This window comes from Bufo bufo, chromosome 6 (assembly GCF_905171765.1).
Source record: "Bufo bufo chromosome 6, aBufBuf1.1, whole genome shotgun sequence".
NCBI classification, from domain to species: domain Eukaryota; kingdom Metazoa; phylum Chordata; class Amphibia; order Anura; family Bufonidae; genus Bufo; species Bufo bufo.
In genome coordinates, this window is record NC_053394.1 from 386,070,902 (window position 1) to 386,097,826 (window position 26,925).

At 44.6% G+C, this 26,925-nt stretch overlaps 1 protein-coding gene and 1 long non-coding RNA gene across 2 annotated transcripts in view; both read right to left on the bottom strand.

Moving 5' to 3' along the window:
• Positions 1–26,925, bottom strand: part of LOC121003515 — a gene marked incomplete at its 5' end in the record, with an annotated part of 1,598,977 nt that overhangs the window by 576,038 nt on the left and 996,014 nt on the right.
• Positions 10,593–11,062, bottom strand: LOC121003576. The gene is made up of 3 exons (XR_005779517.1): positions 11,045–11,062; positions 10,736–10,915; positions 10,593–10,653 (listed from the first exon to the last, which is right to left on the bottom strand). It is a non-coding gene; the product is annotated as an uncharacterized LOC121003576 (long non-coding RNA).

The following is a 26,925-nucleotide window of genomic DNA, read 5'->3' on the forward strand; positions in this document are numbered from 1 at the left end:
ATGTATTGGAAAACACTGGCAGCATTATGGGAGAGAGAGGTTGTCTTTAACGAGGAAATGGAACAATGGACCTCGTCCATATTATTATGGATGAGGTTCATTGATGACATTTTCATTCTATGGAAAGGCACAAAGGAGAGTTTCTTGGACTTTGTATCAAGATTGAACATTAACTCCCTGGGTCTGTTTTTTACATCAGAAATTGATGACAAACGGATCACCTTTTTGGATCTTGCAATTGAGATTGACCCCTCTGGCTATATCAAAACAAAGGTGTTTCGAAAACCAACGGCCACTAATGCCCTCTTGAGATGGGAGAGTGGACATCCTTACCCACTCAAGAGGGGCATTCCTAAGGGACAATACCTTAGAATGAGACGCAATTGTTCTCAATGGTCTGACTTTAAGGCCTCGGCTGATGACCTTAAAAAACGGTTTACAGAAAAGGGTTATCCGAAACCTATTTTGAAGGAAGCATACCAACATGCAGCAGCATGCAATAGAGAACAACTTCTGCATCCTAGAAATAGAACAGCCAATGACGCACAGATACGGATAATTGGCACTTTTGACACAGCAAGTAGTGAGATACGTGCGTTGCTTACTGAGTATTGGGATATTTTAAAAACTGATCCGGATGTTGGTCATCTAGTAGGCAGTCGCCCCATGATCACATACCGACGTGGGGGTAATATCAGGGACAAACTGGTTCACAGTGCCTTTAATACCCCTAGGGAGGTGACTTGGCTGGGGGCCAACAGGCCTAATGGTACATACCAGTGTGGCAACTGCATAGCATGCAAAGCACGAAATTTAACAGCTCGGTCACAGGACATGAATATTCCATAAAATTCTTCATTAATTGTAGGACAGTTGGGGTGGTATACCTGGCTACCTGTGTTTGTGGTATACAATACACAGGGAAAACGAAACGGGAATTTAGGAGGCGCATAGGTGAGCATCTCCTAAAAATTAAAAGTTCTGGAGACACCCCTGTGGCACAACATGTGGCCATCTGTCATCCTGGCAATATGGATTGCTTCAAATTCCAAGGAATAGAACATGTTAGGCCACCACCCAGGGGAGGTGATATCGATACACTTCTCCTAAGAAAAGAGGCACAGTGGATGTTCACCCTCAATACTGTTAAGCCCAAGGGCCTTAATGATGCGATTTCATTTGCCTGTTTCATTGAATGAACTTCTAATAGCATATCTCACTCCTTGCTTTTATATGATATACCGTTCTCTAATAAGAATATTGCTTCCCTCTAGACCTTTGACATCTAATTTGAGTACTTATGGGTAATGCATCTATCCACTCAGGAATTGTGGTGCTCCTCTCTAAGTATGTCCCTTGTACTCTTCTACTTGTCATTCCTTGTCACTTATCATGGGGGACCTGTATTGTTCTCCTGTGATGTCACAAGGAGTTCGGATTGTATGATAATGTATCTGTTTACCTTGTGTGTCCCCGTTCATTCAGAAACTCAAGCGTGCGTCACAGACCTTTCATTACTCCTCCCTCTTGTTGTACTGACCAATACATTGAGGGCATACGTCATCTTTTCATCCTCCCCCCTATGAATGATGTTAACGGGTGGGCGGAGCCAGGCTTTTGTCAGCCTTGGCTCGACGAGATGATGGATGGCGCGTCATCTGGCTGTGACGGAAACAAGGGGCGCAGTTAGGTGACGTGTTTCACTTTCTATTGGATACTCACTATGGGTCGGTCACACAGATGGGAGGAGTTTCCTCCATTTAAACAAGTCAGCGCGCGGGTTACGGCCACATATGCCAGAGGCTCATTGCTGCACACACGACATCAGTGGCGTGCAGCATACTCTTAGTCAGACACTCCTAAGTTCTCTGCCATTTGTTGCACACCCAGTGTGAGGGGGCAATATTCAATGTTAGCAGTGGACTTAGTGATTTGCTCCTGATGAACCAACAACCAGTTGGATAGGGAAACGCGTCGAGCAATATATTTCTGCAGTCACATATGCAGACTGACTCTCGTCGATATATCTAGAGCCTAGTGGTTCATTCCTGTTTAGAAAGCTACCAGTTTAGGGTTTAGCCATCCTTACAGTGTAACCTGATACTACATCCTGTGTATGTCCTCCTAGCAATTAGGAGGTTGTATACATTATATACCGTTGATTATCCAGGTACACTGATACTGGATGGCCATACACCCCTATTTACTGGCAGAGGAATTACACTAACTTAATACACTCCTTACACATAGGAGTCCTAGTGATAGGAGTGTTTTTAGGGATCAGCATCATCAGTCTGAGACATCCCTATTCACCCTATCAAGCCTATTTTGTGGAGATTTTTAATAATAAAATAATAAACTGTTTTTAGCGTACTTTATATAGGCAGTAAATATATGGCCTCCACTTTGATCAACTTCAATGCAACCCCCACCCAATCAGTCATTTATAAATAAAACATTTCCTAGCGCTGAATGCCCTCTTAGTGCCCCACACAATAGTTATCTCCCCTCAGTCTCTCTTTGACAGTGGAATTCCCCCTTAGTGCCCTCTTCACATAACTGATGCTCCCTAAGGGCCCTAGCAGACGAGCGTTGGTCACGCTGCGAGTCCGCAGCTCAGCTCCCGGCATGACCTCCCCGCACTGATGGGGTTGCATAGCATTATATTGATTTATGATGCTATGTAACCCTTACAGTTCTGGAATGTATTGGAAAACACTGGCAGCATTATGCCAGTGTTATCCAATACATTCCAGAACTGAAAGGGCTACATAGCATCATAAATCAATATAATGCTATGCGACCCCCAACAGCACTGGGAGTTCAGGGCAGGTGCTGCGCTGTGGGCTCACAGCGTGACAACGCTCATCTACAAGGGCCCTAAATGCCCCCACTCCGTAGAATGTCCCCTTGATGTGTCCACACAGTAGTTGTGCCCCCTTTGTGCGCCCCCTTCAGTAGTGCTGTCTCTTAGTGTCCCCTTTACATCAGTGAAGCTCCTGTACTGTGAATAAAGTTAAAAAAGTAATACCGAGCACATCATGCTCTTCCCAGCAGCAGACGTGATGTGATGACGTCATCTCTCCTGCTGAGCTGAGGAGAGCGCACAGGCCGGGGGATTATCTCAGGTCTGTGTGCTCTCCCTCTCAGCCCAGCAGGTACAATGACATCACTGTATCACACCTGCTGCTGGGGAGAGTGCAGGCCAGGGAATGAGACCTGGGCTATAATGGATGACAGATACAGCAGCTGGACTCAGAGGGAGGAGAGTAGAATGGACAGTAGGAAGCATGTTTTTTTCCTGTAGATATAATTACTATTGATAATATGCCGTGTTAGTCACCTGGGTCAGGATATCTTGGGGTCTTTATTCACAGACAGGTAGGAAATATCTGGTGTTCAGTGGGGAGACTTTTTTGTATGAGCTCTTAAGGCTACATTCACACGTGAAAAAAATGCCATAAAAAACGGACACACTCAGTTTTTCATGGCCATTTTTCAACCATGTTTTGCAACCCTTTCTTAGTCGTCTGGACGTTTTGCATTCATTTTTAATGGCAATTATTTGAGGATGATTTTTTAATTACCAATCCCTGCTGTATACATAATGTCCCCCATAGCGGCCCCAGTTAGTAATAATGTTCCCCAGGGTGGCCCCCATCAGTAATAATAATAATAATGTTAATAATGTGCAGGGTTTTGTTTTTATGGGGGGGAAAAAAAGCTACTCCTCTCATCCATTTGCACATGTAGAGAAAAGTCGCTCTTCGTTTGGTGCTAAATGACCTACACTCTCAGTGGGATGATGTCACCATGCGCTCCTAAGCAATAATGCTGGGAGAGCATGGTGATGTCATCACGTTGGTAGTACAGGTCCTTCAGCACCAAGAGAGACTGCCTTGTGTGTAGAAGCGGATAAGGCTATTTATTTTTATTTTAACCCCTAAAAGGCAATTTTTCACTAGTGGACCCATTTTAAACAGCCATTACATGGATGCTCTCCTGTCTAAATGGCCATTAAAATAGTCCCTATGATTTACATGGGGTCCATCGGGCAGTGAAAATGGCCACAAATCGAACATGTCCTATTTTTCACAAACAATATTCACTCGCCTTAAAAAAAATTGCTACGTGAATAGCGCCATTGACTTAAATTCTAAAAACAGCTGTGTGGTATTTTTCACTGCTGTGTGAATGTAGCCTTATCCTTCAGCCTTTTTCGATTACACAAACTACATATAGCGCCAAAGAATAATCCTGTGACCCGAACATCATCACTGCAGCTAGGACACTGTGCACCGAGGTCTCTCCTAATCTCAGTCCTGTCACTGTCAAGTAAACAAACTGCATGGCCCACATCATAACATCTTACTTTTTTCCTGCATTTATATTAAAGGTGTTGGCTCATCTGAGACAATGCGGGAAATTCGCTAGAATATGCCCCTATTGTGTGGTGGGTGCGGGTCCCACTGCTGGGACCCGCATCCATCTCCTAAACGGAGCCCCGAAAGTGGTGGAGGATCCACTGTGCATGCGCAGCACTGACTCGACACTGGCGTGGCTATTTCCGTCAGGCCCGTAGAAGTGAATGGAAATAGTGGCCAGTCATGCAGTGCGCTCCCATTCACTTCTATGGGGAGAGCGCTTGGTGGTGGCCGGACCAGAGTCCTCCAGCCACCACTTTGGCCCGCTCTGTTTTTGATATAGGTGCGGGTCCAAGCGGTTGGACTCCACCTATCAGACAATGGGGGCAACTCCTAGTGTTATGTCTCCATTGTCTCAGATGATACAACCTCTTTAAGTGCTTGCAACTCATATATACTGTACACACCATCCATAGATTATGAAAAGTATATCACTAGAGACAAACCAATTTCTTGAACTACATTTCAGGTGTAATTCTGATGAATCAGTCAGAAGAGGGAACAGATAAATTAAATCAATTTTCAACCTACTCCCATTGGCCTGATAATCTGTGTATGACTATCTGGCAGATCTTCTCCTTGGCATCACTTGGAGGTGTGTGACGATGCCACCTGCCACACTGAATACCCTGCACTGGAGGCTGGACAAGACAGTACACATATCAAACTGGGCCAGTTACAGCCACTGTTCCAATCTCCCTCCCAGAAATCCATGGAGTCAGGGGACAGTCAATGTGCAGAAGAAAGGGCACAGTCCAGGTACGACTGAACCTGGTTGTTCAGGCAATGCTTATCCTTTTGCGGATATGCGTCAGGCTGGCACAGCACTTAAAAAAACTTCAATCACATTAAGTAAACTAAATAGGCTGCTGCTGCTGTGCCTTCTGAGACTTATTGTAGGGGTAGCACCACCAGAGAGGGCGGGAGGTCTCTGACTCAACCAGGTTGGAGATTGGACTTCTGGACAGAAATGCAGGTGACAGGGCACAGCGGGGCGTAGGAGCGACATGTGAAAAAAAAACAGGCAGGGTGGCAACATCAGCAAGGAAAGGTATTTATCTAAACTAAAAAGGTCCTCCTCTTTAGGACAACATGGCAATGCTTCAGTTTGCACATATAAAAGGAGGGAGTAGAAGTGGAAGCAACAATCTGCTCTGTTTTTGTTGGGGATAGGAGGATGTCCATTGAGGAGGACTTGGATAAATACCTGGTGTAGGGTCCCAGATAATCAGCAATTGCAAGCTGCAGCATGGTGGCCAAGACCATACAGCAGTTTAAGAAGACAGGTTCCACTCAGAACAGGCCTCGTCATGGTCAACCAAAGAAGTTGAGTGCACATGCTCAGCTCCATATCCAGAGGTTGTCTTTCAAAATAGACGTATGTCGTCATGGAGGAGTGGAAGAGGATTCAAGTGGCAACCTGTGAAGCTCTAGTGAACTCCATGCCCAAGAGAGTTAAGGCAGTGCTGGAAAATAATGGTGGCCACACTAAATATTGACACTTTGGGCACAATTTGGCCATTCTCACTTAGGGGTGTACTCACGTTTGTTGCCTGCGGTTTAGACATTAGTGGCTATGTGTTGAGTTATTTTGAGGGCACATCAAATTTACACTGTTATACAAGCTGTACACTGACTACTTTACATTGTATCAAAGTGTCAGATCTTCAGGGTTGTCCAATGAAAAGATTTACAAAAATGTGAGGGGTGGACTGACTTTTGTGAGATACTGTAGGTACCAGAAACAGATCTTGATGATTTGCTTGCCCAAATGCATTCAGCATGGAAGAACATTCCTCAAACAATCATTAGCAACCTTATTGGTAGGAAGCCAAGGCGTGTAAGTGAATGTATTTATGCACGTGGCTCTCATACTCAATACTGAATAAAGCGAGATGTTTTGCATATTTTGTTTCCGTTTTTTTTATCATTTGCACATCATTAAAGGGGTTCTCCAAGATTTTCCTCAGCATAGGTCATCAATATGAGGTCAGCAGAGGTCTGGTCCCTGCACCCCCACCAATCAGCTGTCTGAGGAAGCCTCAGTGTTCACCGGAGCTCCAGTTAATACAAAGCCTCCTCACAGATTACCAAGCACAGCGCCTTCTGTTGAATAGTAGCTGTGCTTGGCATTGCAGCTCAGACCCTTTCACTCGAATGGGACTAATCTGTGCCTAGGCCATATGACCAATGAATGTCACATTGCATGGCCAGGAAGAGGCCTAAGAGCGCGCAGAGCACTGTGTCATCTGACCGACAAGGCTGCCGGGAGTTTAATCCGCCTCCGATCTGATATTAATGACCTGTCCTGAGGATGGACTATATGTATCATATACCTACTGTATATCACCTCTAACGCTGTCACATTTGCATCCATATTTAATTAGAATTTTAGCTGAATCGGTGAATATAACGCTGAAAAAACTGACATAAAATTGTATCATCCAGTGAAGGAGTAGAATCTGTGAGTCTTCTCTGCGTTACTTAGTGGTCACTACTCACCTGGGCGGTTATCTGTAGGAATGTCCTCTGTACTCTGCTCATCACCCCTCACATATGTCTCTGTAGGATTAATATTGTTCAGTTCTTCACCCGGATTCACAAGCTGTGAAATAAATATTGTAGAAGTCATCAGACGGTTGGAGAAGTCGTGTGGAAGGTTTTATATGACCTGAAAAGGCGACCAAAAACGACTGGACAGCAGGAGTTATCTGACCCAAATATCTGGAGGTCTCCTGTATACAGTGAGGAACAGAAGTATTTGAACACCCAGCAATCTTGCAAGTTCTCCCACTTAGAAATCATGGAGGGGTCTGAAATTCACATTGTAGGTGCATTCCCACTCTGAGAGACAGAATACATTTTTTTTTTTTCAGGAAATCACATTATATGATTTTTAAAGAATTTATCTGACTTGCACTGCTGAACATAAGTATTTGAACACCTGGCAATCATCAAGAATTCTGGCTTTCAAAGACCTGTTACTGTGCCTTTAAAAAGTCCACCTCTACTCCACTCATTAATCTAACTTAGTAGCACCTGTCCGAGCTCTTTAAAGACCCCTGTCCACCCCATAGTCAGTCAGACACCAACTACTACCATGGGCAAGACCAAAGACCTGTCAAAAGACACCAGAGACAAAATTGTGGACAAGGCTGGAAAGGACTACGGGGCAATTGCCAAGCAGCTTGGTGAAAATAGATCAACTGTTGGAGCAATTGTTAGAAAATGGAAGAGGCTAAAGATGACTGTCAGTCTCCCTCGGACTGGGGCTCCATGCAAGATCTCACCTCGTGGGGTATCACTTATGATAAGGGAGGAGGTGGTCAATGACATGAAGAGAGCTGGGACCACAGTTTCAAAGGTCACCGTCGGTAGAACACTACGCCATCATGGTTTCAAATCATGCATTGCACGGAAGGTTCCCCTGCTCAAGTCATCACATGTCCAGGCCCGTCTGAAGTTTGCCACCTGGATGATCCAAAGGAGGCATGGGAGAAAGTCATGTGGTCAGATGAGACCAAAGTAGAACTTTTAGGTCTTAACTTCACTCGTCGTGTTTGGAGGAAAAAGAGGATGAGTTGCTTTTCAAGAACACCATCCCTACTGTGAAGCATGGGGGTGGTAACATCATGCTTTGGGGGTGCTTTTCTGCGAAGGGGACAGGACAACTGCACTGTATTAAGGAGAGGATGAATGGGGCCATTTATTGTGAGATATAGAGCAACAACCTCCTTCCCTCAGTCAGAGCATTGAAGATGGGTCGTGGCTGGGTCTTCCAACATGACAACGACCCGAAGCACACAGCCAGGATAACCAAGGAGTGGCTCCGTAAGAAGCATATCAAGGTTCTGGAGTGGCCTAGCCAGTCTCCAGACCTAAATCCAATAGAACGTCTTTGGAGGGAGCTGAAACTCTGTGTTGCTCAAGAACAGCCCCGAAACCTGACAGATCTAGAGGAGATTTGTGTGGAGGAGTGGGCCAAAATCCCTATTGCAGTGTGTACAAACCTGGTCAAGAACTACAGGAAACGTTTGACCTCTGTAATTGCAAACAAAGGCTTCTGTACCAAATATCAACACTGATTTTCTCAGGTGTTCAAATACTTATGTTCAGCAGTGCAAGACAAATACATTTTTTAAAAATCATACAATGTGATTTCCTGAATTTTCCTTTTTAATTCTGTCTCTCGGAGTGGGAATGCACCTACAATGTGAATTTCAGACCCCTCCATGATTTCTAAGAGGGAGAACTTGCAAAATCGCTGGGTGTTCAAATACTTCTGTTCCTCACTGTAAATCCAATCTGATTGCTTCATTATTCCAACCAGTAGTTTGCAATGCAGGGAGAGTAGCCCTTATATTCCATCCCTAACATTACATTGTGTGTATATAACATTACATTGTTTGTGCACCTGTTGCCCTTGCTGGCCGCCCCAGGGCTGTGAAGCCGGTAAGCCAAAGTTCTTTCGGTCTATGGCTTGTTTACCTCCTCGGAATGGGCATAATTATCTGCTCTGCTGCAGCCAATGACTGGATTCAAGGGTAACATGTCCACAAGAAACACATCACCACTAAAGCCAGTCATTGGCTGCAGTTAAGGAGGGGACCATGCCTGTGCTGGCGAGGAAGCAAACAACATTTACTGGAAGATGGACATAATGGAGCCAGCGTGCATAACCAAAGCTAAGGGTAGCAGGCATGTATGACTCTTTCCATAGTAGAGGCTGCGGATGTGAAAAGTTACTTATTCCTGAACAAACCCTTTAATGCTGTCTTTCTGTTCTGTCTACCAGTTCTGGGATGACTGCAGGCATGAAGATACTATACGCAGTATAAGGGACAGGTGAGAGCACAGGAGAGGTGAAAACGGATTATCTATCATCACTAGAACACCCTGATTATCACTGATTATAGTGCAAGGACACAGTGGTGTAACTACAGTTCTAAGGGCCACAGTGCAAACTGTTGTGCCACTCTTGTGCAACCACAAAAGATCTGCAGCCGTTCACAGAGAATGCCATCTTAAAAGTTTGTACAGGCAGAAAATTGTGAGAAGAACCAGACAACATGTATAAGAAGAAAGGTGGAGATGGCAGGATTACAGCTGACCATAGACATTACAAGGATAACACATAATACTGGTGGATAAAACAAGACTGAACACAAGATCTTCACAGCCTTCTACAGATCTCATGAAACATTTCATGAGACCTTATCTCCATCTACCTGATCATCCTGTGGGATATTGTAACGCTCTTCTGAACCATCCTGTGGAAGAAGAGGACTGGGACATCTCTCCTGTGTTCTTCTCTCTTTCTTACCTGTAGGAAACACATCCAGTGACTGAATTCATCCCTTAAATACAGATAATGAGAGGACGTGTGTATTTAGTCATGTCTATTACCTGGTGATGCGAGGGTCCGGTGATCCTCCATCAGGATGCCCTTATATCCATCTACCTGATCCTCCTGTGGGACATAGTAATGTTCTTCTGAATTATCCTGTGGAAGAAGAGGACTGGGACATCTTTCGGGTGTTCGTCTCTCTTCCTTAACTGTAGGAAACATATCCAGCGACGTAATTCATTGCTTACATACAGATAATGAGAGGACGTGTGCATTTAGTCATGTCTATTACCTGGTGATGCGAGGGTCCGGTGATCCTCCATCAGGATGCCCTTATATCCATCTACCTGATCATCCTGTGGGACATAGTAATGTTCTTCTGAATTATCCTGTGGAAGAAGAGGACTGGGACATCTTTCGGGTGTTCGTCTCTCTTCCTTAACTGTAGGAAACATATCCAGCGACGTAATTCATTGCTTACATACAGATAATGAGAGGACGTGTGTATTTAGTCATGTCTATTACCTGGTGATGCGAGGGTCCAGTGATCCTCCATCAGGATGCCCTTATATCCATCTACCTGATTATCCTGTGGGACATAGTAATGTTCTTCTGAATTATCCTGTGGAAGAAGAGGACTGGGACATCTTTCGGGTGTTCGTCTCTCTTCCTTAACTGTAGGAAACATATCCAGTGACGGAATTCATTGCTTACATACAGATAATGAGAGGACGTATGTATTTAGTCATGTCTATTACCTGGTGATGTGAGGGGTCGATGAACCTCCATCATGACGTCCTTGTACAGATCTTTGTGTTCTTCTAAATACTCCCACTCCTCCATGGAGAAATGGACGGTGACATCCTGACACCTTATAGTAACCTGACGACACAATGTTACAGTCATCACCCAGATCCCTTCATAGCATTCCTATATAATGTCCCAGCATTCCCAGCAGTGTCACCTCTCCAGTCAGCAGCTCAATCATCTTGTTGGTGAGTTCTAGGATCTTCTCTCTATTGATTTCCTCATGTATCGGGGGGTGAGGTGGAGGCCTTGTCATGGGGCTAAGGGTTCTTCCCCATCCTTCAGACACAGGGGCCTGACAGCGCTCACTAGAGGTCTTCTTCACTACTATGTAGTCCTGGTTATGGAGAGACACAGTAATAACTATCACTCCATACATCTCCAGAGTCCCTCACCTCTCCAGTCATGTCCATCTGTTAGTAACATAGATAAGATGATGTAATGTGACATTATCAGAATCTCTCACCTCTCCAGTAAGCCGGAAGAGCATCTCTAGGGTGAGATTTATTATCCTCTCAGCCATCTTGTCCCTGTCCATCCTTGATGAATCAATCAGGAAAGGGTCTTATATAGAAGATATCCACTGAGCGGATCCTATATTGTAGGAACCTGAATGGAGAGAAGATGAGAAGATGTAAACTGAAACATCGGAGGAGACAATAAAGTGTAGATGTTGTGCTCTCTTTTTACAGTGATCGAAACATGTGTGAGGTCAAGGCAGTTTCATGGTATGTCACACCTTCACATGACCCTACAGCCAATAGAAGACGTCATCAGTGATGCCAGTATGAACAGCACGTGACCGCTATAGACCATCCTAGGCCTTAATGGTCAGGTGATATACATACCGCCATCGGAGCTCCAACTAATACTGTTGCTGCAGTGATGTAAACAGACTGAAGGAGACCACAGGAGCCTCAGTGCTGGAGAAGTGGAGGATTCTACAGGTCCTATGTTATCCGGGTAATTGTAAAATGCCGCTGAATATGTTGGAGATACATAAAGTAGAATTTAGACTTACCGGTAAATATAGTTTTCCAAGAGTCCGACATGACAGCACACATGGAGGATGTCCACATACAGTCAGGTCCATAAATATTGGGACATCGACACAATTCTAACATTTTTGGCTCTATACACCACAATGGATTTAAAATGAAACAAACAAGATGTGCTTTAACTGCAGACTGTCAGCTTTAATTTGAGGGTATTTACATCCAAATCAGGTGAACGGTGTAGGAATTAAAACAGTTTGCATATGTGCCTCGTACTTGTTAAGGGACCAAAAGTAATGGGACAATTGGCTTCTCAGCTGTTCCATGGCCAGATGTGTGTTATTCCCTCTTTGTACGCATTAATTGCTCGGGATGGTCGTTTGCTGCGGTCCACATGCGGTGGGACTGCTCCCCCAATGAGAAACACGCTACAGTGTTTGGGGTTTGAGCAGCTCCTCCATATCTGCCACGATATTTCTGTGGTTCACATGCGGTGGGACTGCTCGCCCAATGAGAAACACGCTACAGTGTTTGGGGTCTGAGCAGTTCCGCCATATTGGCCACTGCAATTCTACAGTGATTTTGTTTTATATGTCTTGAATGTGCCTTCATTTGGCAATTGAACATTCCTTTGCACCTGGAATCCTTCATCACATGGTCTGATATGGGTGGGGCTCACAGTCCTGCTTTGTTCACATTGCACTGGCTGTCCTGCTAGGCATTTGTGTGCAGGCTGGGCTGTGAGCTGGATCACATCACCTTCAGACCGTGTTCACACCACAGTTAGCGTAGTGGTAGGACCCTTTGCCATGCTGAGTGACCGTGACGTGGTGCAATGATGGGCTCCGATATCTTCCTGACAGGAACATATTGGCGGAAGTCTCAGCTTTTAATATCTGCTTGTATGACCAGCTAGTTTAGTCAGTGACATATCCTTTTGGTGCATTTTCTTCAGTGATTTATTCCCTTATTATCCCAATTACAATGAGCAGATAAAAAGGTTCAGAGTTCATTTCATGTGTGCTATTTACATTTGGAATCAAGATGAGATCCAAAGAGCTGTCACCATCAGTGAGACAAGTCATCATTAGGCTGAAAAAACAAAACAAACCCATCAGAGAGATAGCAAAAACATTAGGCGTGGCCAAAACAACTGTTTGGAACATCCTTAAAAAAAAAAGAAACGCACCAGTGAGCTCAGCAACACCAAAAGACCCGGAAGACCACGGAAAACAACTGTGGTGGATGACCGAAGAATTCTTTCCCTGGTGAATAAAACACCCTTCACAACAGTTGGACAGATCAAGAACACTCTCCAGGAGGTAGGTGTATGTGTGTCAAAGTCAACAATCAAGAGAAGACTTCACTAGAGTGAATACAGAGGGTTCACCACAAGATGTAAACCATTGGTGAGCCTCAAAAACAGGAAGGCCAGATTAGAGTTTGCCAAACGACATCTAAAAAAGCCTTCACAGTTCTGGAACAACATCCTATGGACAGATGAGACCAAGATCAACTTGTACCAGAGTGATGGGAAGAGAAGAGTATGGAGAGAGAAGGTCTCTATTAGTAGTTAGGTCTAGTCTGTAGAAGGTTTGAAAACTAGACCAGGTAGCTGCCCTGCAGATTTGTTCCAGTGAGGCATTAGCTCTTTCTGCCCAAGAAGCAGCCACTGCTTGAGTAGAATGGGCTGTGACTTTGAATAGGCAGTCTTTATTCTGGGAAGTATAAGGCTGGGTTCACACGGGCGTTGCGGGAAAATGTGCGGGTGCGTTGCGGGAACACCCGCGATTTTTCTGCGCGAGTGCAAAACATTGTAATGCGTTTTGCACTCTCGTGAGAAAAATCGCGCATGTTTGGTACCCAAACCCGAACTTCTTCACAGAAGTTCGGCCTTGGGATCGGTGTTCTGTAGATTGTATTATTTCCCCTTATAACAGTTATAAGGGAAAATAATAGCATTCTGAATACAGAATGCATAGTGAACTAGCGCTGGAGTGGTTAAAAAAAAAAAAATACATTTTTTAACTCACCTTAGTCCACTTGATCGCGTAGCCCGGCATCTCCTTCTGTCTCCTTTGCTGAACAGGACCTGTGGTGAGCATTAATTACAGGTAAAGGACCGTTGGTGACGTCACTCCGGTCATCACATGATCCATCACCATGGTAAAAGATCATGTGATGGATCATGTGATGACCGGAGTGACGTCACCAAAGGTCCTTGTCCTGTAATTAATGCTCACCACAGGTCCTGTTCAGCAAAGGAGACAGAAGGAGATGCCGGGCTTCGCGATCAAGTGGACTAAGGGGAGTTAAATTATTTTTTGATTTTTTTTTAACCCCTCCAGCGCTAGTTTACTATGCATTCTGTATTCAGAATGCTATTATTTTCCCTTATAACCATGTTATAAGGGAAAATAATAATGATCGGGTCTCCATCCCGATAGTCTCCTAGCAACCGTGCGTGAAAATCTTGCTTGAGGATGCTTGCGATTTTCACGCAACCCCATTCACTTCTATGGGGCCTGCGTTGCGTGAAAAACGCAGAATATAGAGCATGCTGTGATTTTCACGCAACGCACAAGTGATGCGTGAAAATCACCGCTCATCTGAAAAGCCCCATTGAAATGAATGGGTCGGGATTCAGTGCGGGTGCAATACGTTCACCTACCGCATTGCGCCCGCGCGGAAATCTCGCCCGTGTGAACGCAGCCTAAGCTTGCTGGATTGTTGATTTAATCCATCTTGCAATAGTGGATTTTGAAGCTTGTTTTCCCTTATTCTTTCCTGCGAATTGTACAAATAAAGCTGAATCTTTCCTGAAGGGGCGAGTGACTTCTAAATATTGTATTACTAAACGACGAACATCTAGAGTATGAAAACATTGTTATTTTGCATTCTTCTGTTCTGTAAAAAAATGGCATAAAGGCTGGGTATAATTTTAAGATTGCTCGGTCATACAGAATCCTCATATATGGTTCTCTTGAAGAAAAAGCCTGCATCTCTCCTACTCTCCTTGCCGATGTTACGGCCACTAGAAATACTCTTTTGAAAGAGAGCATTTTTATTTTACAGTTTCTAAAGCTTCAAAAAGGAGGATTACATAGGTGCTCCAATACTAGTGACAAGTCCCAAGGAAAAACTGACTTTCTAACCAGAGGCCGGATTCTGGAGATGGCACGAGAAAATGTTTTTATCCAATTGTGCCCTGCTAGAGGGAAGTCAAGAAACCAATTCAAAAGCCGAAATCTGAACCTTTAGAGTACTGGGCCTGAGACCCATGTCAAAACCTTCCTGCTGAAATTCTAGAATGTCCTGAATAGAAGGGGAAACTGACTCTTTGTGAAGAGAAACAAACCAAGAACGGAATTTCTTTCAAATCTTACCGTAGATGGCAGAAGTAACCCTCTTGTGACTTTGTAGCATGGTTGTTATAACTCTTTCTGACAGGCCCCTGGCTCTTAGTATCTGTTCTTCAGAATCCATGCTGCCAGCTTCAACCTGTGCACTTGTGGATGCCAAAGAGGTCCCTGAGACAATAGGTCGTCGTCTGGGTGAAGAAAAAAGGGTTCCTCCAATGCCAAGTTCTTTAGAATTGGGAGCCAGCTTTGTTTTGGCCAATATGGAGCCATTAGGACCAGAGTTACTTGTTCTGACCTCAGCTTTTTCAGGATTGGCCCAATTAGAGGAAAAGGCGGGAAGGCATAGGCCAGATCCATATCCCAACTCTGAGACAAAGCATCTACTGCCACTTGTCTGTCCCACAGATTTAGTGAGAAGAAAAAGGGAAGAAGAGTATTTTGTCTGGCGGCAAAGAGGTCCAATTGAGGAGTCCCCCATTTCTTGCAAAGTAGATGAAATACTTCTTTTTTGAGACACCACTCCCATGGACATATAGAATGTCTGCTTAAGAAATCTGCGGTTACATTTTTCTCTCCTTTCAGGTGGATTGCTGAGGCTGACAGTACATTTTTCTCTGGCCAGCTGAATATCCGGTCTGATAAATGCTGAAGGGGTGGAAATCTTGACTCCTCTTGATGTTTCAGGAAGGATACTGTTGCAATGTTGTCTGAGAGAACCCATACATGTAGGCCCTTTAGAAGACTCTCCGCTTTTAGGAAAGTTTCCAAGACTGCTCTCAACTCCCTGAAGTTTGAGGACCTGTGAGAGAGATTGCGACCCCAGGGACCCTGAAAGTATAAGTCCTGCACCTGGGCTCCCCAGCCCGACTTGCTGGCATCCGTTGTTACTAGAATCTGAGGTTCTAAAGTCCATGGAATTCCCAATGAGAAGTTCTCTGGATCTATCCACCATGAAAAAGACTCTGTCTTATCGACTTTGGGATGCGGATCTTCTGATCCAAAGAATTTAGATCTCGGTTCCAACAATTAAGTACTGTTTTCTGCAAAAGGTCTTGAATGGAATTTACTCCAGGGGACTGTGGCCATGCAAGACGTCATTAACCCCAGGATTTTCATGGCCGTTTTTATAGACCAGACTTCTTTCCTTTGGAATAAGGAAATCTCCTGGCACATCTTTGCCTGTTTCTCTACCAGCAGGAATGAACGTTGTTTTTCTGAGTCCAATAGGGTGCCTAAGAAAATTTTTCCTCGTTTCTGAAATAAGGTTCGATTTTTCTAGGTTTATGATCCATCCCAAGCGGGAGAGACTCATCAAGGTAAATTCCAGCTGTCTCATTAGAATGGTGGCAGATGGAGCTGTCAATAGGAAGTTGTCCAGATAAAGTATAATTATTATACCCTCTTCTTTCCTCAACCAGGACACGACTTCTGCTACTATTTTTGAAAAGATTATTGGTGCTGAGGATAGGCCAAAGGGTAGACACTGGAACTGGAAATGTTGAACGGATGAATCCTTCAGAACCGCAAATCTCAAATATTTTTGACGCTCTGGAAATATTGGGACATGATAATAAGCATCTTTTAAAGTTCACTGTGCACATTACCGCTCCTGGACAAATCAACTGAATTGCAGATTTTATTGAATCCATTTAAATCTTCGATATTTCACCCACTATTTCAGTATCTTTAGGTTTAGAATGGATCGATATGTCCCATTTGGCTTTTTTACAAAAAAAATAAAAAATTCTCGAGTAGTGTCCCAGACCGATTTGTTCTGGAGGTACTGGCTTGATGGATTGTAGACTGAATCGTTTTTTCCAAATCTGACATTATTGCAGAATTCTGTTCTGGTTGAGCGAAATGTGTCACAACAAATTTCCTTGGTGGAGGATATAAAAATTCTATTCTGTATCCTTTCTCCATTGTTTTTAAAATCCAAATTATTGTGAGTAATTTCTTTCCACTATGGAAGGAAGGTTTTCAGTCTTCCTCCACCTTCCTGATTTACCTTTGCCTCTGTAAGACTGAGACGTATATCGGGGTCCTGGCTTCCGAAAGGACTGGGACTTTTTATTTTTGGCCCCTGGAAACCCTCTCTTTTTGTCCGTAGCCTTTTCCAGAATAGAATACAGAACAGGGCCAAAAACATAAGTACCAGATAATGGGATAGTACAAAGCTTATTTTTTTTTACAGAATGTCCCCAGACCAAGTTTTAAGCCACAATGCTCGTCCGGAGGACTGTGAAAGGGAACTGCCTCTGACAGCAAATCTAATAGATTCCGCCGAAGCATCAGAGACAAACGCAGTTACCATTTTTAAGAGTAGAATGGACTCCAGAATTTCTTCCCTGGAGCTTTTCATCTTTAGATGGTTCTCTAGTTGGGAGAGCCATAAAAATAACAATCCAGACAGTGAAGTAGCGGCAATATTTGCATTGATCAATGCAGAAGATACTTTCCAGCACCATCTATTTTTCTATCCATAGTGTCCTTAAGTTGCAAGGAATCCTCAAAGGGCAAGGAGTTTTTTTTTTTTTATTACTTTTGCAATGAGTATATCAATTTTCAGGGTATCCACCCACAATTTTGTATCTTCTGCATTAAAGGCTAGACGATTCTTAAACTCACAAGATATGTAAAGCCTTTTCCAATCCTCCAATATGAGTAATTTTAGATTTTCATTTACTGGAAAGAGCGTTTTCTTTTTTGCTTTTAGTCCACCAAACATCTTGTCTTGTATAGACGAGGTTGGGCGACTTCCTCTACGTCCATTGTCTGACAGACAGCAGAAATGAGAACGTCTAAGGCTACTTTCACACTTGCGTTCGGGGTTCCGCTTGTGAGTTCCGTTTGAAGGCTCTTACAAGCGGCCCCGAACGGATCAGTACTGCCCCAATGCATTCTGAGTGGATGCGGATCTGCTCAGAATGCCTCAGTTTGGCACCGTTGGGCCTCCGTTCCGCTCAGCAGGCGGACACCCGAACGCAGCTTGCAGCGTTTTCGTGTCCGCCTGGCCGTCCCCATTGACTTGCATTGTAAGTCTGGACGGATCCGTTTGACGTTGACACAATATGGTGCAATTGCAAACGGATCCGTCCCCCATTGACTTTCAATGTAAAGTCAGGAGTCCCTATTAATATACCATCAGATCAGAGTTTTCTCCAATCCGATGGTATATTTTAACTTGAAGCGTCCCCATCACCATGGGAACGCCTCTATGTTAGAATATACCATCGGATTTGAGTTAGATCGTGAAACTCAGATCCGACAGTATATTCTAACACAGAGGCGTTCCCATGGTGATGGGGACGCTTCAAGTTAGAATATACTAAAAGAACTGTGTACATGACTGCCCCCTGCTGCCTGGCAGCAGGGGGCAGACCCCCACCTCCCTCCCTCCCCTATATTTAACTCATTGGTGGCCAGTGTGGCCGGCCCCCCCTCCCCCCCCCCTGTTTTTAACTCATTGGTGGCCAGTGCGGCCGGCCCCCCCTCCCTCCCTGGCGCTCCTCCTACTGGTAAGTGAAAGGTCTGTGCGGCGCATTGCTTATAGCACACATCTTTTCACTTTCTGGCCACCAATGAGTTAAATACAGGGGAGGGAGGGGGGGCCGCACTAGCCACCAATGAGTTATATACAGGGGAGGGAGGGACTGCCCCCTGCTGCCTGGCAGCACCTGCCAGGCAGCAGTGGGCAGTCATGTACACAGTTCTTTTAGTATATTCTAACTTGAAGCGTCCCCATCACCATGCGAACGCCTCTGTGTTAGAATATACTGTCGGATCTGAGTTTTCACGAAGTGAAAAATCAGATCTGAAAAAAACAGTTATGCAGACGGATCCGTTCTGAACGGATGCAAGCGTTTGCATTATAGGAGCGGATCCGTCTGTACAGACACCAGACGGATCCGCTCCGAACGCAAGTGTGAAAGTAGCCTAAATCCTCGGATGAAAAAAAAAAAATACTTTTTCCCCTCTTCCGCAAGACAAGAAGCAATTTCATCTTCCTCAATATCATCAATTTCTCCCTCTGATCTAATGTTACTAGTGGATCCATCCTCTAAATCTGAGTCCATATCAGCTCTAGGTCTTCTAACATGAGACTGCGGAACAGATTTTGGCATTCATTTGACCACTGAGGGGTGTATTTCCTCCTTTATAATCTTCGGAATTTAAGCTGATAAAGATGGCTGTTCTTTTATCAATTTATCAATGCAAGAGCTGCAAAGTTGTTTAAAGTAAGACTCTGCCAGCTTCTTAGCACAACTATAGCATCTTTTCACTTTCTTTTTAGGTTCAGAAGGATTTTTATGCACCACATCTTTATCATCCTGAAATTACAAAACAAACCGACCAGACACAGGACCTTCCATGGTGGAGTACACAAACATTTGATTTCCCACCATACCTTTATAGTCCTGCCCCCTTTCTGCCGCCAGTCTGCTACTCCCTCGTCTGGGACTCCCTCCTACAGGAGAATCCCAATATGGATAATGTGAGTCCATTCCAAATGGGGACTCCTGCATTGATAGGCCATCCCCACCGCGCCAGGCATTCCAGCGTGCCCTCTCACCGGACATCTAACAAGAGGACGTCACTTGGCTTGCAGAGGCGCGCAAAAGTAGCAGGAAGTGATACTGCAGAGGCGCGCAAAAGTAGCAGGAAGTGATACTCCAGGGACAGCGCTCAATATGGCTGCGCCCTGCACGTGAAACGCAGAAAGAGGATGGAGTACGGAGCCGAGAGCCTCTCCAGAGAGGAAGCGGACACCGCAACCAGACCCCGCAGCCTCAATGGGTACTAGTAAGGCCAGGGGATCCCATTAAGGGGTGCTAGACGAGCAATCCAGTCCAGGGATGGAAGTAGAGGCATAATCCCCCCAGTCCTATCCTGGGCTCCTTTGCCAAAGCATAAACTTTTTCCCATAACAGGGATCCTCTCTGTTGGCTGCTGACCTGTAAGGGACAGGAAGAACACTGGAGTTGGAGGGGCTTTTAACCTCGGTGCTTCCTGTCACTTTAGAGAGGTACATAAGGACACCCTCCATGTGTGCTGTCATGGAAGACGTCCTGGAAATAAAGATTATTATTACTATCTAGACAGACATTGGTTTTTGGCAGCTCCTCACGACCTCACAGATGTTGTAGTTTAATAGATTTATTTTTAACAAGCAGCATGACGAAATACAGCGGACCTTAAAGGGTTTCTCCGGCATGTACTCAGGATAGGTCTTCAATATGAGCTCAATGTAGAGGTCCAACTCCCAACACCCCCGAACAATCAGCAGGTGGCGCTTATACAGATAATGAATATGTGGTTATACAAAAAAATGTGCTCTGTGTGCTTTTATTGTGTAAAAAACCAGATTTGATACATATGCAAATTAACCTGAGATGAGTCCTGTCCCTGACTCATCTCACGTACAGGACTCATCTCAGGTTAATTTGCATATGTATCAAATCAGGTTTTTTACACAATAAAAGCACACAGAGCTATGGGGACTGGGTATTGCGGATGTGCTAGCGGCCATCTAGTAACCCATGTCCTCAGCTCTATACACAAAATCCCGGTGACAGGTTCCCTTTAACCACCTCAGCCCCCCTAGCTTAAACACCCTTAATGACCAGGCCACTTTTTACACTTCTGCACTACACTACTTTCACCGTTTATTGCTCGGTCATGCAACTTACCACCCAAATGAATTTTACCTCCTTTTCTTCTCACTAATAGAGCTTTCATTTGGTGGTATTTCATTGCTGCTGACATTTTTACTTTTTTTGTTATTAATCGAAATTTAACGAAATGTTTGCAAAAAAATTACATTTTTCACTTTCAGTTGTAAATTTTTTTTTAAAAAAACAACATCCATATATAAATTTTTCTCTAAATTTATTGTTCTACATGTCTTTGATAAAAAAAAAAAAATGGTTTGGGTAAAAGTTATAGCGTTTACAAACTATGGTACAAAAATGTGAATTTCCGCTTTTTGAAGCAGCTCTGACTTTCTGAGCACCTGTCACCTGTTTCCTGAGGTTCTACAATGGCCAGACAGTACAAACACCCCAAAAATGACCCCATTTCGGAAAGTAGACACCCTAAGGTATTCGCTGATGGGCATAGTGAGTTCATAGAACTTTTTATTTTTTGTCACAAGTTAGCGGAAAATTATGATTTATTTATTTTTTTTTCCTTACAAAGTCTCATATTCCACTAACTTGTGACAAAAAATAAAAACTTCCATGAACTCACTATGCCCATCACGAAATACCTTGGGGTGTCTTCTTTCCAAAATGGGGTCACTTGTGGGGTAGTTATACTGCCCTGGCATTCTAGGGGCCCTAATGTGTGGTAAGTAGTTTGAAATCAAAATGTGTAAAAAAATGACCGGTGAAATTCTAAAGGTGCTCTTTGGAATGTGGGCCCCTTTGCCCACCTAGGCTGCAAAAAAGTGTCACACATCTGGTATCAGGAGAAGTAAGGCAATGTGTTTTGGGGTGTCTTTTTACATATACCCATGCTGGGTGAGAGAAATATCTCGGCAAAAGACAACTTTTCCCATTTTTTTATACAAAGTTGGCATTTGACCAAGATATTTATCTCACTCAGCATGGGTATATGTAAAATGACACCCCAAAACACATTGCCCAACTTCTCCTGAGTACGATGATACCAGATGTGTGACACTTTTTTGCAGCCTAGATGCGCAAAGGGGCCCAAATTCCTTTTATGAGGGCATTTTTTGACATTTGGATCCCAGACTTCTTCTCACGCTTTAGGGCCCCTAAAATGCCAGGGCAGTATAAATACCCCACATGTGACCCCATTTTGGAAAGAAGACACCCCAAGGTATTCAATGAGGGGCATGGCGAGTTCATAGAATCTTTTTGGCACAAGTTAGCGGAAATTTATTATTATTTTTTTTTTTTCACAAAGTCTCCCTTTCCGCTAACTTGGGACAAAAATTTCAATCTTTCATGGACTCAATATGCCCCTCACGGAATACCTTGGGGTGTCTTCTTTCCGAAATGGGGTCACATGTGGGGTATTTATACTGCCCTGGCATTTTAGGGGCCCTAAAGCGTGAGAAGAAGTCTGGAATATAAATGTCTAAAAATTTTTACGCATTTGGATTCCGTGAGGGGTATGGTGAGTGTATGTGAGATTTTTGTTTTTTGACACAAGTTAGTGGAATATGAGACTTTGTAAGTAAAAACAAAACAAAAAACAATTTCCGCTAACTTGGGCCAAAAAAATGTCTGAATGGAGCCTTACAGGGGAGTGATCACCCCATATAGACTCCCTGATCACCCCCCTGTCATTGATCACTCCCCCTGTAAGGCTCCATTCAGATGTCCGTATGTTTTTTGCGGATCCACGGATACATGGATCGGATCCGCAAAACACATACGGACGTCTGAATGGAGCCTTACAGGGGGGTGATCAATGACAGGGGGGTGATCAGGGAGTCTATATGGGGTGATCACCCCCCTGTCATTGATCACCCCCCTGTAAGGCTCCATTCAGACGTCCGTATGTGTTTTGCGGATCCGATCCATGTATCCGTGGATCCGCAAAAAACATACGGACATCTGAATGGAGCCTTACAGGGGGAGTGATCAATGACAGCGGGGTGATCAGGGAGTCTATATGGGGTGATCACTCCCCTGTAAGGCTCCATTCAGACGTCTGTATGTGTTTTGCGGATCCGATCCATGTATCCGTGGATCTGTAAAAAACATACGGACGTCTGAATGGAGCCTTACAAGGGGGTGATCAATGACAGGGGGGTGATCAGGGAGTCTATATGGGGTGATCAGGGGTTAATAAGTGACGGGGGGGGGGGGGGAAGTGTAGTGTAGTGGTGTTTGGTGCTACTTATTACTGAGCTGCCTGTGTCCTCTGTTGGTCGATCCAAGCAAAAGGGACCACCAGAGGACCAGGTAGCAGGTATATTAGATACTGTTATCAAAACAGCATCTAATATACCTGTTAGGGGTTAAAAAAAAAAATCGCATCTCCAGCCTGCCAGCAAACGATCGCCGCTGGCAGGATGGAGATCCACTCGCTTACCTTCCGATCCTGTGCGCGCGTTCACAGGAAATCTCGCGTCTCGCGAGATGACGCGTATATGCGTGACTCTGCCTGCAGCTTCCGCCTCCGGAACGCGATCCTGCGTTAGGCGATCCGGAGGCGGTTAATATGAAAGTATTCAGATCCAGGTGCTGGTTTGAAAAATGTAGAATGTTTCCAATAAAGTTTGTATAATCGCTGTGCTTATTTTTTGGGTTTCCGTAAAGTATTTTTGGGACATTTTATTCCCTGTTTCAGTTGCACAGCTAGATGCATTTCACTCAGAAGCAGGGAACATATCACATCTGTGAAACCTGCCACCACTGTATTGCTGTTATGTCCATTTCCTTACTTCACACTATGTTTGTTTTCAGCTCTGGAGCTTAGAGAAAAGATAAGGAGGAGTAAATCACAATTACAGAAAGGCAGGGGCATTGCTAGGTTAAAACATTCGGGGCCTGAGCCCCAGATGTTTTGTCTCCGGCCCCAAATGTACTGCCTGCCAGATAGATACAACTGTATCCTCAGGACAGCAATACAATTGAATCTAATGCATTGGAAGAGCAGAAGGACCTGTGATGACATCACAGTCCATGTGATCAGTGCTGAAGGAGTGGTTGAGGACCTGCGATGATGTCACCGTCATGTGACCAGTGCAGGAGAGGATGACGCTCTGCAGTGAAGAGAAGTCCTGGGGAAGAAGATGTGGCGAGGTCTGCTACATGAGGAGAGGTAAGTGAAGGGAAGGATTCGGTGTGAGAGCCAGAGGAATGCTGGGGGTTGTGGTTATTTAACTGGGACTGTTTGTTAGCACTAAAGGGAGGGATGTTATTTACATGGGATTGCATGTTAAGGGAATGATGATATTTACATGGGACTGCATGTTGGAGGAGGCTGGGGAGAGGGGGTGATGTTATTATATGGGACTGTATATAGAATTATCTATAATTATAATACTAGGGCACATCAGGGAGAGCATTATAACAATAATGGGACACATGGACATCCACAGCGCCCCCCACAACAGGGGCATCATGTTCTGCGCGTTTCCTTCCTGGGACCTGTTCTCTAGGAGCCGCGGATCTTTCCGGCTGTGGAGCCTGAGGCTGTTTCACAGCAGCATTTCCTGTCTCCGGCTGTTCTCCTGTCGGAGATGTCCAGATCTGACACTGCCAGAAGCTGCCAGACACCCACCAGCCCCATTCACTATAATGGGGAGCGACAGAGATCAGGACACAACCCGGAAAACATGCAGAGTAGCGGCCGGACGAAAACCGCTGATCCCAATGGGATTTGTCCGGCCACTTCTCTGCACATTTGTCAGGGTGCGGCTGGATCACACTAGAATGCTTCAAAATCCTGAAGGCTGCTCCGTGCCGGATCTCATTAAAGGGGTTGTATCACTTCAGTAAACGGCCTTTATTATGTAGAGAAGGTTAATACAAGACACTAATGTATTGTGATTGTCCATATTGCCTCCTTTGCTTTCTGGATTCATCTTTCTATCACATTATACACTGCTCGTTTCCATGGTTACGACCACCCTGCAATCCATCAGTGGTGGTCATGTTTGCACACTGTAAGAAAAAGCCCTTTCTGGTAGACAGGACCATGGAAGCGCACATAGGATGGTGCTATTTCCTATAATGTGCAAGCACGGCCACCGCTGATGGATTGCAGGGTGGTCGTAACCATGGAAACAAGCTGTGTATAATGAGATAGAAAATTCAATCCAGCCAGCAAAGGAGGCAATATGGAAAATAACAATACATTAGTAATGCCTTGTATAAACTTTCTCTACATGACAAAGGTAATTTGCTGAAGAGAGACAACCCCTTTAAGGGTGTGGAGCTGGAGAGTGTTCCACTTACTTAGGCAGCGCGTGTCCTCCTCTTCCTCTGACAATCCTTCACCATGGACGGTCGGGTGTTTTTATTTCTACCACCAAGTGCAGGAGTCAGGCACCAGGCTGTGCTGCAGGAGGAAGTAAAGGACCTGTGAAGATGTCATGGCCATGTGATCATGTGTGGGAGGAGTCAGGCACCGGGCTGTGCTGCAGGAGGATGTAAAGGACCTGTGAAGATGTCATGACCATGTGATCATGTGTGGGAGGAGTCAGGCACCGGGCTGTGCTGCAGGAGGAAGTAAAGGACCTGTGATGAAGTAATGACCATGTGATCATGTGTGGGAGGAGTCAGGCACCGGGCTGTGCTGCAGGAGGAAGTAAAGGACCTGTGATGATGTCATGACCATGTGATCATGTGTGGGAGGAGTCAGGCACCGGGCTGTGCTGCAGGAGAAAGTAAAGGACCTGTGATGATGATGTGATCATGTGTGGGAGGAGTCAGGCACCGGGCTTTGCTGCAGAAGGAAGTAAAGGACCTGTGATGATGTCATGGCCATGTGATCATGTGTGGGAGGAGTTAGGCACCGGGCTGTGATGCAGGAGGAAGTAAAGGACCTGTGATGATGTCATGGCCATGTGACCATGTGTGGGAGGAGTCAGGCACCAGACTGTGCTGCAGGAGGAAGTAAAGGACCTGTGATTATGTCATGGCCATGTGACCATATGTGGGCGGAGTCATAGAGATCACATGACCAGGTTTATCTGCTCTGTGTGTGCAGGGCTCTGCTGTGCAGTTTGTAATTCCAGTGTGTATGTCGCAGTGCTGAATGTGTGTAATGGTTGTATAGCAGAGCTGTATGTGTGTAATGTTTAAGTAGTTCGGCAGGGCTGTATTGTGTAAGGTTTATGTAGTTCAGCAATATGTTTATATAGCAGTGCTGTATGTGTGTAATGGCTGTGTAGCTGAGTTGTATGTATTTGCAAGCAAGACATTTATGTGTATTATGTATGGACTGGGGGGGCACTGTATATTTCACTTAAAGGGGTTCTGCAGTGTTTTTTTACTGATCTGTCCTCGGAATAGATCATCAGCATCTGATCGGCGGGGGCCCGACACTGAGGACCTCCACCGATCAGCTGTTTGAGAAGGCAGCGGTTGGGGGCATCTACTGGGGGCCCTATATATTGACATTATATACTGGCATACATTATGGGGGGCATCTATGGAGAGGTGTGGGAGAGAAGCACGATGGGGGCATCTACTGGGGGACATCATATAGGGGCATTTTATACTGGCACACATTTATTCGGGTTCTATAGGGAAGGGAGGAGAGGATATCCACTTGAACTCTATAGGGGCATTTTATACTGGCACATTATGGGGGGCACTATAGGGATGAGGGTAGAAGCACTATAGGAGCATCTAGTTGGGGCACTATATAGGAGTATTTTATACTAGCACAAATTATGGGGGCACAATGGGGACCTTTGTTCAATTGGGTTTTATTTTTATTTTTTGTACTGGCACATAGTAGGGGGCATTGGCACACATTATGAGGTGCACTATGGGGACATTGTCTCTACTAGAGGCACTAAGAAGAGGTATTTTTTTTATTCCCACACAAGGCATTATTTGTACTGGCACACATTATAAGGAGTACTTTTTGTACTGGTGCACGTTATAAAGGGTACTTTTTGTACTGGCACACATTATAAGGGGTACTTTTGTACTGGCACACATTATAAGGGGTATTTTTGTACTGGCACAGATTATAAGGGGTAATTTTGTACTGCCACACATTATTAGGGGTACTTTTTGTACTGGCACACATTATGAGGGGTATTTTTGTACTGGCACACATTATAAGGGGTACTTTTGTACTGGCACACATTATAAGGGGTACTTTTTGTACTGGTGCACGTTATAAAGGGTACCTTTTGTACTGGCACACATTATAAGGGGTACTTTTGTACTGGCACACATTATAAGGGGTATTTTTGTACTGGCACACATTATAAGGGGTACTTTTGTACTGGCACACGTTATAAGTGGGCATTTTTTGTACTGGCACAC